At 31.7% G+C, this 14,967-nt stretch overlaps 1 long non-coding RNA gene across 1 annotated transcript; it reads right to left on the bottom strand.

Moving 5' to 3' along the window:
- Positions 1–1,510: 1,510 nt before the first annotated feature.
- LOC141389156 (uncharacterized) lies at positions 1,511–13,603 on the bottom strand. The gene is made up of 2 exons (XR_012408996.1): positions 13,524–13,603; positions 1,511–12,075 (listed from the first exon to the last, which is right to left on the bottom strand). It is a non-coding gene; the product is annotated as an uncharacterized lncRNA (long non-coding RNA).
- Positions 13,604–14,967: the final 1,364 nt, after the last annotated feature.

Below are 14,967 nucleotides of genomic sequence, written 5' to 3'. Positions count from 1 at the left end.
ACACTTCACCGGATTAAGCCAGTGGGTTTGGATTTCAAATGTCAATTCCATAGCGCAAACGTCAAATAAATCCTCTCGAAGTGGGTTAACCCGGCAAAAAACTATAGTGTAACCGCACTATAAAGTATGGTCAACGGAGTAATTTAAATATGTCGCTAACGAGGTAGCGAACACTAGCTAGTTCTGCAGTAACTTGCTTTGTGCCAGTACTTTTATAATGGTAAAGCTAGCAAACGAGCAAACAGTCAACATTTTTTAGCATAGAAATTTAGTCAAAATATACTGGAACGGAAAAATTACAAAACTTGAAAACAATCTGATATTTAGGTGGACTCTTTGTAATTATATAAATTGGCTTCAAACTGTAATATGGCTCCAATTACAAAGCAAATATAGGAAAATAAATAAAAAAACCAAAAGAGAAATGCAAGTTTTGCTAGTTTTTGAAAAACGGAATCTTGCACTTGAGTCCACCTACTAACAAAAATTGAACAAAGAAAACACAGTTTTTCTTTTTAATATTATTTTTTATTCTTTTCTCCATTTATCATTTTTTACTTGTTTGTGTTTGTTAGAATTTTATATTTTGAATTTTTTCACATTTTTCTTTTTAGTTTTATTTTTTTGAATATTCTTACGGTTATTTGTTTTGTTAATATTCTTTGGTTTTAATGTGATTAAAAAGTTTTTTTTTCTTCAAGGAAGTTTTTGAATAGAAATAGCCTTAAGAAGTACATTTAACCTCTTTACTAGGTTTATGAATCAAAACGACCAAAAGCAATGTTCAGCAAATAACTAAGAAATATTAATGGAAAGTATTTCAATCATAAATATTTCAATAGAAATTAAAGTTCGTTTTCTATTATGCAAATAGTGAATTGAAAGAATATATCTTAAACATTTGAATTTTAAATTTTATAGTTGGCCAACTACCCTTCATATTTACAATTAGCATTTGTGAACATTCCAACAAATTGAAATAGCAAAACATTTTTCAGATTCTCCATTTTTATTATTAATTGTATTGGGGGGTAGCCAATTATTATGTGGGGAAATTTATTAGTAAATATAAATTAATATTTGATATTATTTTGTTAATGTTTACTTTTGTTATTGTTTTATAGTTATTTATTATTAATATTTTACACGCAATATAAGCCTTACTTTAAAAAATATTTTTGTTTTTTTTTTGTGATATTTTTTATTATTATTTTAAATAGTAATAATTATACATCTAAATCTTCTGCATTTTTGTTGTCACATTTTCTTGTTGTTGTTCTTTTTTATGTTCAAGTTCTTATAATTTAGCAAATTAAATTATAGAAATAAAAATTATAATTATTTATTTATTAATATCTAATGGCTTTTTAGAATGTTTCGTTTTGCGATCAAAACAAACAAAAAAATTATTAAGTTTTTAGATTTTCTTTTTGTTTGTAAATTCTCTTTTATACGACGCTCTAAATGTCTAGCAATTAAGATTGTTTTTTTTATCATCCTTTTATATATATTTGTGTGGGGAGTGTTTTTATTCTTTAATATTAGTTATTTATACTATATTTTATCACGTTTATAAATAAATTTAAAATTGTTAGTTGTTTCATTATTTATGTATATATTTTTTATTTTCTTTACAATTAATTATAGTAGATGTTGTTATTAATTACATTACCCTTGTGTTTAATAGAAGTTGATAATTTATATTTACAATAAATAAATGTATAAATAGTCACGTTATAGTTTTTATAAAGTAATCCCAGTTTTTATAAAATTAATTTTGACTAAATAAAATAACTAAAAAACATCAATTTTGCGTCTTTGAAATGAACGGCAAAATGTGAAAATGTATGTGAATGAAACACACCCAAACTTCAGTTTTCGAAATATTATATCCCATCCTTTTCTCTTGCTTCAAAACAAAAAAAAAACAAATTTGAAAAACCCATACGAGTTTGGTAGTATTTCTTACGAATACATTTTCTTATCGACATACATAAACAGGTTGTGAAAATACAAAAACTCCATTTGCACACCATTCCTTTAGTAATTTCTCGAGGTTTACCTATAAAATTTTTTTCATCTTCAGCTTGTAACTTTTTAGTTTATAACATTTTTTTTTTAATTTATACTCCCGCTTTTTTGTTTTTGAAAAAAATGACTCCACTGCTTGTAGGGATACATATAAAAACTGCCAGAGATTCCAGTGGGGATCAACAACTGATGTTACAATGACAGAGCTGGTTATCTTGACGAATAAAAGAGAAGCCCAAGTATTCACCCTCTATTCTCTAACTCTCTTTAGAATCCAAGTGTCACCAACTAACGTGGAAAATAAATATCGAGGAACGTACCAAGAGTGGTCTAATAGATTTATATTCCTGCAATCCTTACCAATGGCTCTCTGGTATGGTGGAATGCTTCTTCATAAACTAAACAAAGTCCAAAGAGCGGTATCAAAATTCTAACTTTTGTGAGTAAAACATAAAAAGTCTAAAAAATTATCATTCCGGGTCGTCCGAGCCGACCCCTGGCTTCACCTCCTTCCCATTTGCAAGACATTGATCTTACTCTCCAGTGACCCGTGTTTATTCCTACTATTAGTTTCAAGTCGAATTTCTTCATTGAAAGTAGAAATACAGTTCTTCGCATGGAGAGTATGGCTCAGATTGCATTTAAATGCCCTACAGTTGGATTCGTTGTGTCAAAATCTGGCTGGCCTTTTCCGATTTGAGTGGGGATTAACAACTGATGTTACAACCACAACTGATGTCAATGACAGAGCTCTCTCTTGAGAGAGGTCTAATAGCTCTATATTCATGCAAGAACTCCATTGGCAAGGGCTGGGGACTTTTAACAAAGGACATCCGTTGGATTTTCTTTGCCCATAGCTCTCTGGTGTGGTGGTATGATTTGTAAACTAAACAACGCCTAAAGAGCGGTATCAGAATTTTAACTTTTGTAAGTAAAATATAAAAAAAAGTTATTATTGGCTTCATATCCATCCCATTTACAAGACATTGACCTTACTGTGTAGTGACCCGTGATTATTCCTACTAATAGTTCATGCAGTTCTTCGCATGGGTAGGGTATTGTACAGATTGCCTTGAATACCCTACAGCCTAGGTTCATTTTTCAAAAATCTTCCTGGCTTTTTCTCGATATCCTTGTTTTAGCTACCTCATGAAATGGCAGAAAGTTGACTTGATTGAGTTGCCGATTGTATAACCGAGAACAAGTCCAGTTTAGGGCCCTGTCCTGGTCCCGATATATATACCACATATAGCTCTTAGGGTCCTGAGTATGACGATATAAATGTTATCTTGTACAAGTCCATACTTCCCGAGATATGGACGTTCAAAGTTCAGAAAATACCGATGATATTTCTCATTTTTACAGTTGACCAATGCAATATGGGTATATTGAGTTGGCTATAAGACTTAAAAAAATGGGCGTGGCAGATTCCCAAGCAACTAAATAACAACGTATGATTGAGAACGCGTAAATACCGCTATAATAATCAATAACTCAATACACTTCACGTTTGTACCACTTCTCGGGACTGAAAGATCAATGCTATCGATATACCTTTTTCCTACCTACTCCAACGTATTTTTCTTAGCGTTTGTTATATTTTCCAATTTTATTCCAATTTCTTGGCCTTAAAGTCTTCTGTATTACATTATAAAATAAGTAGGAAACCTAAGATTTAAACCAAGATGTTAAGTTTCTAAGGAAGTCTGACCAGCCCTTTCTGAAATTTGGAATGAGGGTCACTGGTGGAGAGTTAGAAAGATGTAACAAAGGGTTTCTGGAATTTCGACCTATAAGTGTACGAAATGTACTAAAAGTTATAAAATTTAGTACCAATTGTATATTTTGAACGGCCATAGCTAGAATCTTGAAATTTGGTATGGATATCAAGGTTGGTAAGTGGTGTTTATGAGAGGAAATAGTTTTAGAAATTCGTACTCATGTGTACGAAGAGTACTAAATGGTACTAAATTTAGGACAATTTGGATTTGGGTGAACGGATAAAGCTGTAAACTTGAATTTTGGAATTAAGATTACTGTTGAAGAGTAGGATTGAGATATGAGGGTGGTTTTGGAAATTCGTTCTTATGTGTACGAAAAGTACTAAAGTGTACTAAATTTGTTACAATTTGGATTTGGGTGAATGGATAGAAGTGGAATCCTGAAATTTTGAATTATTATTACTGTTAGAGTATAGGATTGAGGTAGTTTTGAAAATTCGTATTTATGCGTACAAAAAGTACTAAACGGACGTGAATTTGGTACAATTTGGATTTGAAAGATTACTGTTGGAGTGGAGGATTGAGATATGGAGGTGGTTTTGGAATTTTGTACTTATGTGTACGAAAAGTACTAAATGGTACTAAATTTGGTACAATTTGGATTTAGATGAATGGATGGAGGTGGAATCCTGAAATTTGGAATAATGATTATTGTTGGAGATACGATTGAGTTGTTTTGGTAATTCGTACTTATGTGTACGAAAAATACTAAACGGTACTAAATTTGGTACAATTTAGATTTGGGTGAACGGATAGAGGTGAAATCCTTAATTTCGGAATTAGGATTACTGTTGAAGTGTAGGATTGAGATATGGAGGTAGCTTTGGAAATTCGTATATATGTGTACGAAAAGTGCTAAGTACAATTTGAATTTGGGTGAATGGATGGAGGTGGAAATCTGACTTTTGGAATTAAGATTACTGCTGGAGTGGAGGATGGAGGTATGGAAGTGGTTTTGGATTATCGTACCTATGTGTACGAAAAGTACTAAATTGCACTAAATTTGGTACAATTTGGATTCGGATGAACGGATAGAGCTGGAAACCTGAAATTTGAAATAATGATTACTGGTGAAGTTTAGGATTGAGATATGAAGGTGGTTTCGGAAATTCGTACGAAAAATAGTAAATGGTACTAAATTTGGTACAATTTGGATTCTGGTGAACGGAAAGAGCTAGAAAAGTGAAATTTGGAATAGTGATTATTGTTGGAGTATGAGAAATTCGAGTACTGGAAATTCGTACTAATGTACACGAAAAGTTTTAGATGGTACTAAATTTGGTACAATTTGGATTTTAGAGAACGGATAGAGCTAGAGTTCTGGCATTTGGAATTAAGATGATTGTTGGATATAGAATTGAGGTAGTTTTGGAAATTCGTACTTAAGTGTACTAAAAGGACAAAATAGTACTAAATTTGGTCAAATTTATTGGATTAGGGTGAACGGATAGGGCTAGAATCCTGAAATTTGGCATATGATTACTGTTGGAGTATGGGGAAACTCGAGTATTGAAAATTCGTACTTACATATGTGTACGAAAAGTAGTAAATGGTACTAAATTTGTTACAATTTAGATTTGAGTGAAGGGTAGAGCTGGAAACCTGAAATTTGGAATTAAGATTACTGTTGAAGTCTATGATTGAGATATAATAATGGTTTTGGAAATTCGTACTTATGTGTACCAAGAGTACTAAATGGTTCTAAATTTGGTACGATTTTGGTTTTGAAGAACGTATGGAGTTGAAATCCACACAATTTGGAATATAGATTACTGTCGGAGTGTGGGATTGAGATATGGAGGTATTTTTCTAAATACTTATTTAAAATGTACTAAATTTAGTACTACTTGGATTTTATTGAACGTATAGAGATGGAATTCTGAAATTTGGAAATAAGATTAATGTTGGAGTATAGATTGAGATAGTTTTGGAAATTCGTACTTATTGTGTTAAAAAAGTACTAAATGGTACTAAATTTTGTACAGTTTGGATGTGGTGCACGCATCGAGCTAAAATTCTGAAAAATATAATTAAGATTACTGTTGGAGTGGAGGATTGAGATAGTTATTGAAATTCGTACTTTCGTACGAAAAGTATTAAATGGTACCAAATTTGGTATATGAATAGAGGTGGAATTCGGAAATTTAGTATAAGGGGTGGTGTTGGGTTGAGATATGAATGTGGTTGTGGATAGACGTACCAAAAGTGTACGAAATTCACTAAATGGCACAGAATTTTGTTCAAATTGTTATTGTGTAAAGGTAAAGATGAAAGGTAGAGCTGAAATTGTGAAATTCGGTATAAGGATATCGGTTGACGTTTAGAGTGGAGATAGGGATGAGGTTTTGGAAATTTGTACTTATGTATACGAAAAGTACTAAATACTACTATAATTGGTTTTGGAAGAACGTATAGAGCTGTAAATAAGTATCGCGGTTGGGATATAGCTTTTAGATATAGGGGTGTAATTTTTGAACCTTATACCTATTAAAAGTACTGAAATTGGTACCGTTTTGGTGTTGCATGAAGGGACCAGCTATGTCTCTGAATTTCGATTTTTTATATTGGGATTTGTTTTGGTGTTTAGATAGATGTTATGAAAATCCGCCTTTAAAATCTATGAAATGTTTCTACATGTAATACCATTGGCATTGGGCGAACATGTAGAGCTAAAACAGTAAAATTTGAGTTAAGGCCCTGGAATTTAAAAATTCTACTGAATAGTGTACTATTGGTTTTATGCTAACGAGAAGGCGGTTTCTAAATAATGCACTGAAATCAAAAAGTAAAACGTATCTCCTAAGTTAATTTGAAATCATAGGTCAATGCGACCTAGAACAAGAAGATAACAAAAAGGCCTACATTAAAATCTCAAAAATTAACTGTAATATAGGGGCCATGTCAAAGCGTGCGCATTAAGTAACATTTTTTGAATAAAGATTTTCTACATGTTGATATCACAAATTCCGAAATTAGAGCAACTTCGGTGGATAAAATGTGGATAAAATGTTCAAAATACCCGTATCGTGGACTGAAATTAAGAATGAGGGTCGGTGTTGATGTGATACGATAACGTTTTTTGTGGAAATTCGAACCAAAGGTGTTTCGTACACCTTTACTTACTTTACCTTACTTAAATGAATTTATAATATATAATTGTTCCAAAAAACATCCCAGAAGGACAAGGGAGACTTCTCTCATATCAATGAGTGCACTCCGATTCATATTATCTCAGTGATATGGAACCTACTGTTTATCGCCGTGTCCGAACGGCGTGTCTTAAGGCACCACTTGTACAGAAGTTTTACATGGCTGAAATACTCAGAAAATGTTGCCAACATTACTGAGGGGTATTTCCCACCGTTGAAAATTTGATTTTGGGAATCGAATCGCAGACCTTCTGGGTGCAAGGCGGGTATGCATAACATCAACTAAAATGGATGTTTTTAGTGTTCCTATTCCGCATACAAAGTAGCGGGCATTTTGCTAGTATATCTATATATTAAAAGAATTCTTCAGGCCTGTCATGGTGTTCGAAATAGAACTCCTCTGAAATGGCTGGACCGAATTTGATAAAATTTTGTTTGTAGATTTGTTATGTCTGAGAATAGATCACAAGGTAGTTTTTATACCGAAAAATGGAGTGGGCGGGGACCTCCCCCAAAACGGATTTTAGCCAAACTCAAAATCTCAGAGATTATTAGAGGTATTGGTGTACAATACAATAGTAATTGTGACTTCTATCATTAAATGATGTTTTGGAAGTAGAATACCGCGATCCTGTCCGATTTTTGCAAACATTATAATTACAGGTTATGTACACAGCTTCGTATCACTTCTAACTTTCTTAATTTGTTATTACAATCTTAATTAGCATGCTCTTCCACGCATTTTCCATTTAAAAAACGTCAATTATGTTAACGTCGTTTAATTGTCGAGCGAAACAATTTTGCTCCTCTTGTGATTGAATTTTAAAAAATTTTACAACAAGTGAGCAAAGACTATAGTCGGGACCGGGCCGACTATGTGATACCCTACACCAATACCCATGTGCATAAGCCCTTCACTGGTAAACATTTCTTTTAAGGAATATAATCCGACTACCACCAAACATAATATGCCTCTTTCCATTGCAAAAAAAATGGAAGAATTGGATGAATTACCGACTATTGCGGTATCTCCCTTGTTTGACCACCAACCTACTTTACACCAATGTAAACGTAATATATTCTTCTTCCATTGACAGACTTTACCGTTGGAATACCCCTACTAGAAGCCGATATTTTCACAAAGAATAAAACGTTGAATTTGTCTCCACATGAGTTTTTCCCCATTTAGATCCCTAAATTTTATCTATCACCAAAATCAATAGGCTTCTTTCTCAACCCCCAAAATTTTGTGACCATACTTTGCATCAATATAAAGGAGATCTTTTCTTCTTCCATTAACGGCCTTTCTTTTTGGAACACTCCTACCAGAAGCGGCGGAGATATTCGCATAAGAAAAACGTTGACTTTTCTCCACATAAGCTTTTTGCTTATTCCGACTCCTGAATATTATCCGACTATAACCAAACTTAATAGGCTTCTTCCTCCGTGGGACCCGCATCAACTCCCAAAATTCGTGACGATCCGATCAAAATTGCGACCTGTAGCGCGATTTCAAAAAACATTGAAAAATGGGATGTATTACCGACTATTGATATATCTCCGTTATTTAGCCACCTACGTCAACCTACTTTGCATCATTATAAAGGTGGGATATTCTACTTTCATAGTCAGGCTTTGCTTTTGGAAGCTCCCCAATCAAAGCAGTGATATTCGTCATTATAATTAAAATCGCAAAAATGAAAAGTTGGGTTGTATTAGCGACTATTTCGATATCTTCGTTGTTTGACCACTTACGACAACCTACTATACATCGTTGCATGGTAGAACAAATACAAGGTAAAGTTAATACTACAACAAATACAACTCGAACAACAACCACAAAGGAATTTGTTTTTGTTTGTAAACCTTAGTGTCAACGTAAATGTAAACAAAACAAGGAAATGTCTATAAATTATTGGAATTTAAAAACTAATAATTTTTCACATTTGATTGAATATTTTGGAAAACATGAATGAAAACTCGTTAGATTTTCAATTTGAATGTTTCCATATCATTCCACTAAATGCATAATTTCTCGCAGAAAGTAGAATACTTGCAAACATATTTCGGGTCGCTGGTAATTCATTGAAAAAAGAGAAGCTGTTTCAATCATTTGCTTTTGAAAACAAAAAAGCACATGTTTATTAGGGCTTTATTCTTTTCAAGTTTAACAAAATACCACACATATTAACAAATATTGTACCGCCTCTATAAGCGGTGTTTTAGTGTGCGGCATGTCGTTTGGACCTGGAGGAGGTTACATGTCAATGATATGAAGCCGTCTTTATGGGAAATAGTTTTTTTTCTGATGAATAAATTTGTTCTTGAAAAATATATATCCCTAATATACATCGAACATAGAAATAAATACATAAAATGTCGAATGGAATTTGACACTAACACTACAACCCAGTTCAGTCAGCTGGGTATTGCTGCTACCTTCTCTTGTTCTACCATGACATCGTTGTAAAGGTGATATTTTCTACTTTCATCAGCAGGTTGCTTTCGATATACCCCTTATAGATGCGAAGATATTCGCTTTGAAATTAAACGTTGACTCTTTCTCCAAATAAGTTTTTGCCCATTCCGACTCCTGAATATTATCCGATCATCACTAATGGGCCGATTCGGCCCATAAAATCAATAGGCTTCTTCCCCTCCGGGACCCTTATCAATACAAAAAATTGATTACAAGGTTTAGATGGACAGACGGACGGACACACATAGCCAGATAGACTCAGCTCGTCGAGACATTCATTTTTGTATATATAAGTATGGGTCTACAACCTTTATTTCGATGCGTTCCAAACTTTTTGGCCAAAACCAACTTATAATACCCTCCCCACATAGTGGTGTAGGGTATAATAAAAGATGTACTATCTTTGGCAGCCCGGTATGCCATCATGAAGCGTTGCCATGTTGAAATGTTTTTCTTTTTATGTGGTCTAATGCCCTAGACCGACGGCAGCGTTAATTTGTATTAAGATGTGCATTTAATTTTAACCTTTAAATCCGGTTATATATAAACGTACTAGAATAGTTTTAAAAATATTATTTGTAATATCATATTCAAAATTTTACGATACCACTACCTTGGTAATTGTGCCATGCTCAGTATGTTCATTATTGAAAATGTTGACAATACCATGCCAATAACAATACCTCTCATTTAGAAAATATAACCATAGAGCAGTTATGCATTTCAATTTGAATATCCCTTTATCATCGATCCAGTAACGTTCGTACTTTCCCTTTTTGATTACTTCAATTAAATTTTTTCACCGCATGTATTTCTAATGAAGAAAAAAAAAAACAGATGAGATGCATGGAATATATCAAAATAAAGCCAAAACTAAAAAAAAATAAAATAAAGAAAACAATTTTATGAATTCAATTTTATATATTTAGTTATTAATGTAATTTTATTTGTATTTTTGTATTTGTATTTAAATTATATTTAAATTTAATTTAGTATTTTACAGAGGTTCTTTTTAATATTGTTTATAGTGTTTTTAATTTAGGGGCTGGTTCAAATATAGTTTGTTTTTATATTAATTGTTTTGACATAAAGTTAAATAAATTGTGTTTTTATTTTAAATTAATTGTTTTTTTTAATAATTAAATTAATGACCTATAAATGTTGTAGTCGTCTTAAATAAACCAGGCATTGTTTTATTTTTGGAAAATTCGTTGATAGATAATAAGGAAATTAAAGAATGATTTAACAAAAGTGAAATATGAAATTTAAGTTTTATGAAAATTTAATTATGTATAAAAATAAAGTCTAACTAAAACTCAAAATAGTAAGAATTTCATGGAGTTAATTTATGTGTATATAAATCTTATTGAGAGATAATTATTTCTTTACTTATAATTAATAACTGAAAAATATTGTTTTTTTTCTTTTTTGCATTTTCGGTTATTGTTTTTTACGTACACATACAATTTTTCATTTTATAGTGGCTTTTGTATTTTTTTATTAATTTTCAAACTAATACAATTTTTGTTTATTTGTTGATAGTTCTTAGTGGCTAGTTAAAATTAATAAAATTAATGAAATAATAATGAGTTCAATTCTATAAAAAATGTATTTACAAAATATAAAATAAAATAATAAGGGGAAGTTCAAAACAACAACGATACTTTGAATCACAATGTAATTATTACCACTTATATAGATTTTATTACTATAAGTGGTTATGAAGATATAATGAAACATTGCCTGAAGCTTGCTTATAACTTCCATATTTCGAAAAGAAATCGTAAATCATAAGAAATAATAAAGAAAACTAAATACGCCTTACAAAAAATTGGGTTTATGTGTCTAATAAGAATTATTAATTAAAATATATATTTATAAAAGATCTATATGCTTGTCATATATTTATATCGTGTTTTTTATATTAAAGTCTATTATGAATATATATTATTTCCTCTTTTTGTAGTGTTTTGTTGTATATAAGCTTTGTTTTATAAAGATTTTTAATTGTTGTTATTTGTATGTATTTTAAATATATTTTTCGCTTAAGTTTCAGTTGTGTTTTTGTTTTTTCTCTTCTAACTATGTTATACTTATACTTTTGTTTGTTGTATTCGACTTATCCTAAGCCTTTTGTTTTTATATATAATTATTCTTTTATCAGTTTTGGTTGTTTTAAATATATATATATAGTAAATTTGTGAGTTGTTGCATTTCTACATATATATAATTTTGTTCTTTTTTATTGCAAATATTGCATATATAAAGTTTTTATTTTTTTCCTTATCGTATAAAGTTTCGTTTCATAGGTTAGGTTTCTTGAATTGTTCTCACAAAAAATAATAATAATTAAAATTTTATAAAATTTTAATATGAAAGCATAAATGAGAAGTAGAGAGCCATAAACACATTTTTTTATTACAAAAAGTTAGAGAAAATGAGATATTTTATATAAAATAAACTCCAAGGAAGCCAACGAAATATTACTTTCCAAGAACTACAGGGGGGTTACTCTGTATTGCGATTCGAAAGCAAATGCGATGCGAAAGTTAAATGCGTTAAGAGTGCAATTTGGTACTCTGTATCACAAACGCAAACGCTTTTGCAAAATAAACCGAAAATACGGCAACGCTGGCTGCACAATGTAAACAATAAAAGAATGAGAAAAAGAAATGTCAAAAAATGTTTAAAAATGTTTGTTCGGTACGTTCGTTTTTAAAACTCGCTAATCGTTTTAACAACAACAAAAAATAATTTTGGATTCGGTGGCGGAACGGATTACAAGGAGAAAAATTTTTTTCGTCTCAATAAAGATGCGGTTATGTTCAATTAGACAACAAATGTATTGCAACAACCAAAATTTGAAGGTTTTCATTTTAATTGTTCGTTTATAGCAACAAATTATTTAAAAGCTATACGGTGTGCCAATCTATTGCTATTGATCCTCAAAACAATATTCCATTTAACTATACAAAGTGTTTTTACGATTTATAAAAAATACACTGAAAAATAAGCATTGCCTGCTACTTTGGGTGACAAATAAAAAATTTGGAACAAGTGTCGTTTAGAAGCACCTCTCGGATGCATGGTAGAACAAATACAAGGTAAAGTTAATACTACAACAAATACAACTCGAACAACAACCACAAAGGAATTTGTTTTTGTTTGTAAACCTTAGTGTCAACGTAAATGTAAACAAAACAAGGAAATGTCTATAAATTATTGGAATTTAAAAAACTAATAATTTTTCACATTTGATTGAATATTTTGGAAAACATGAATGAAAACTCGTTAGACTTTCAATTTGAATGTTTCCATATCATTCCACTAAATGCATAATTTCTCGCAGAAAGTAGAATACTTGCAAAAATGTTTCGGGTCGCTGGTAATTCATTGAAAAAGGAGAAGCTGTTTCAATCATTTGCTTTTGAAAACAAAAAAGCACATGTTATTAGGGCTTTATTCTTTTCAAGTTTAACAAAATACCACACATATTAACAAATATTGTACCGCCTCTATAAGCGGTGTTTTAGTGTGCGGCATGTCGTTCGGACCTGGAGGAGGTTACATGTCATTGATATGAAGCCGTCTTTATGGGAAATAGTTTTTTTTCTGATGAATAAATTTGTTCTTCAAAAATATATATCCCTAATATACATCGAACATAGAAATAAATACATAAAATGTCGAATGGAATTTGACACTAACACTACAACCCAGTTCAGTCAGCTGGGTATTGCTGCTACCTTTTCTTGTTCTACCATGTCTCGGATGGGTCTAAAATTTTTACCATAGGTAGCCCTTGGTACCCTGATTATAACGATATTTAATTTTCCAGAGCTAAGTCTATACTTCCCGAGATATGGGTCTTAACTTTTTTACTTGTATCACCATTATTACTAAAACCTATGAAATATGAGACTCGACGAAGAGTACTTTCCAATGCCGCAAATAATTAATAATTGTAATTTGATTTTTTTTTAATAATAATTTATTAAGTTATTATACGTCAACATTTTGACATTTCCCTAAAAGAATAAACAATTCTTATATAAATACAAGCATTTAATTGTGCTAACTTACATGATTCGTTTCCTTTGCGTTTGATATTTTGTTAACGCAAGATATTTGCGCTTATCGCACGATTTTGACATACGCTTTCGTATTACAGAGTGCGGTGATACCAGATCTGCGAAAATTAGATGCGAAAGGAGGTGCGAAAACGCATTAGAGAGTACCAATTACTTGATTCGGTACTATTTTTCTTACGCATCGCAATACAGAGTAACCCCCCAGGTCGTTAGGCGTTTCTTCTTTACCGTTCAAAGGTCTAAATTTTATTCAAATTATTGAAGCGCAACATCTTTGTATTAAATCCGATAAAAATGCAAAAAAATCTATTTTTATTTAACTTAGTGTTCCATCACTTTAATCATCGCCATTGACCCATTGAGTGGATTGATAAGATTGTAAAAGGCAGGTTAAGAACTCACACTTGTCATTGTTGATAAGCGAGACACAGATTTTGATCAGATAGCCAAAACTATTTGTTTCATATGGCAATCATGTGATTATCCTGATAGTCAAAAATCAATATGAAAACATACAGTTATGTCACCGTAGTGACATTTTGGTCGCTTTTGTTTTACCTTCTTCAGATTTCGATTGATTCGAAAGTGGCAAGTGACAAAATACAATTCTACTTGCAAAATCAGTGTTTCTGAAGAAGCTAAATACGGAATCAATTCCACTTTCGATCGAAATTTGTTCCTGTGACATGTCTGATAGAAATAGACTGAGGATGAACCCGACAAAAACCAAGCTGGTCAATTTAACCTGGAAAAGATATCTTCACTTCCAGTTTAGGATGGTGTAGTTAATCTTTGGGGGCTGTTGGTGGGTAGATCAAACGAATTGGAAAAATAAACTCGAGTTGAGGTTATATACTCCTAGCATATTATTACACGGTGCGGATTGTACAGTGATCTGTCTAATTATAAACTACCAACCCAGAAAAACATAGATCCCCATCATTTCCCACTACCAGTGGTGTGGAGTTAAGTCTATCTAAGGAGGTTAAGTATCTTGCCCATATTGTGAACATAAAGTGAAGATAAAAAGGTGCCTAAAGCATAAAGTGTTCAACGTCAGTTCTTATAAGTTACTACTGGTGTGGAGGAGTTGAGGAATTCTTATATTTAAAACGGAGAAGCGTAGATTTTTGCAAGAGTTATTAGAACACAGTAATGTAAATGGGGATAAGGTAAGTCATTTTGTTTCTCGAAATTCAAATGGCTATGAAAATAAATAAACACCCCATAAGCTAGGCAGAAACAAGCAGCCGCTTCACTCAGAGACCAAAGGTCAATTGTATTCATCCTGTAAGAAGAAAAAGTAGAATGGAAGAGAGGTATAAATAGTTAGACGCCAAGTAGGAATGATAGATGGAACTTCAAAGGGAAGTCGTCAGTTGATTGAAATTAGCTTGAAGAGTACTTTACCCTAGCCAACTCAAGATGGGAACTAT

This window comes from Musca autumnalis, unplaced genomic scaffold, assembly GCF_047663935.1.
Source record: "Musca autumnalis isolate F117 unplaced genomic scaffold, ASM4766393v1 scaffold_1, whole genome shotgun sequence".
NCBI classification, from domain to species: domain Eukaryota; kingdom Metazoa; phylum Arthropoda; class Insecta; order Diptera; family Muscidae; genus Musca; species Musca autumnalis.
The sequence above is the reverse complement of the archived record's forward strand: the minus strand, read 5'-3'. Positions and strand labels throughout refer to the sequence as shown.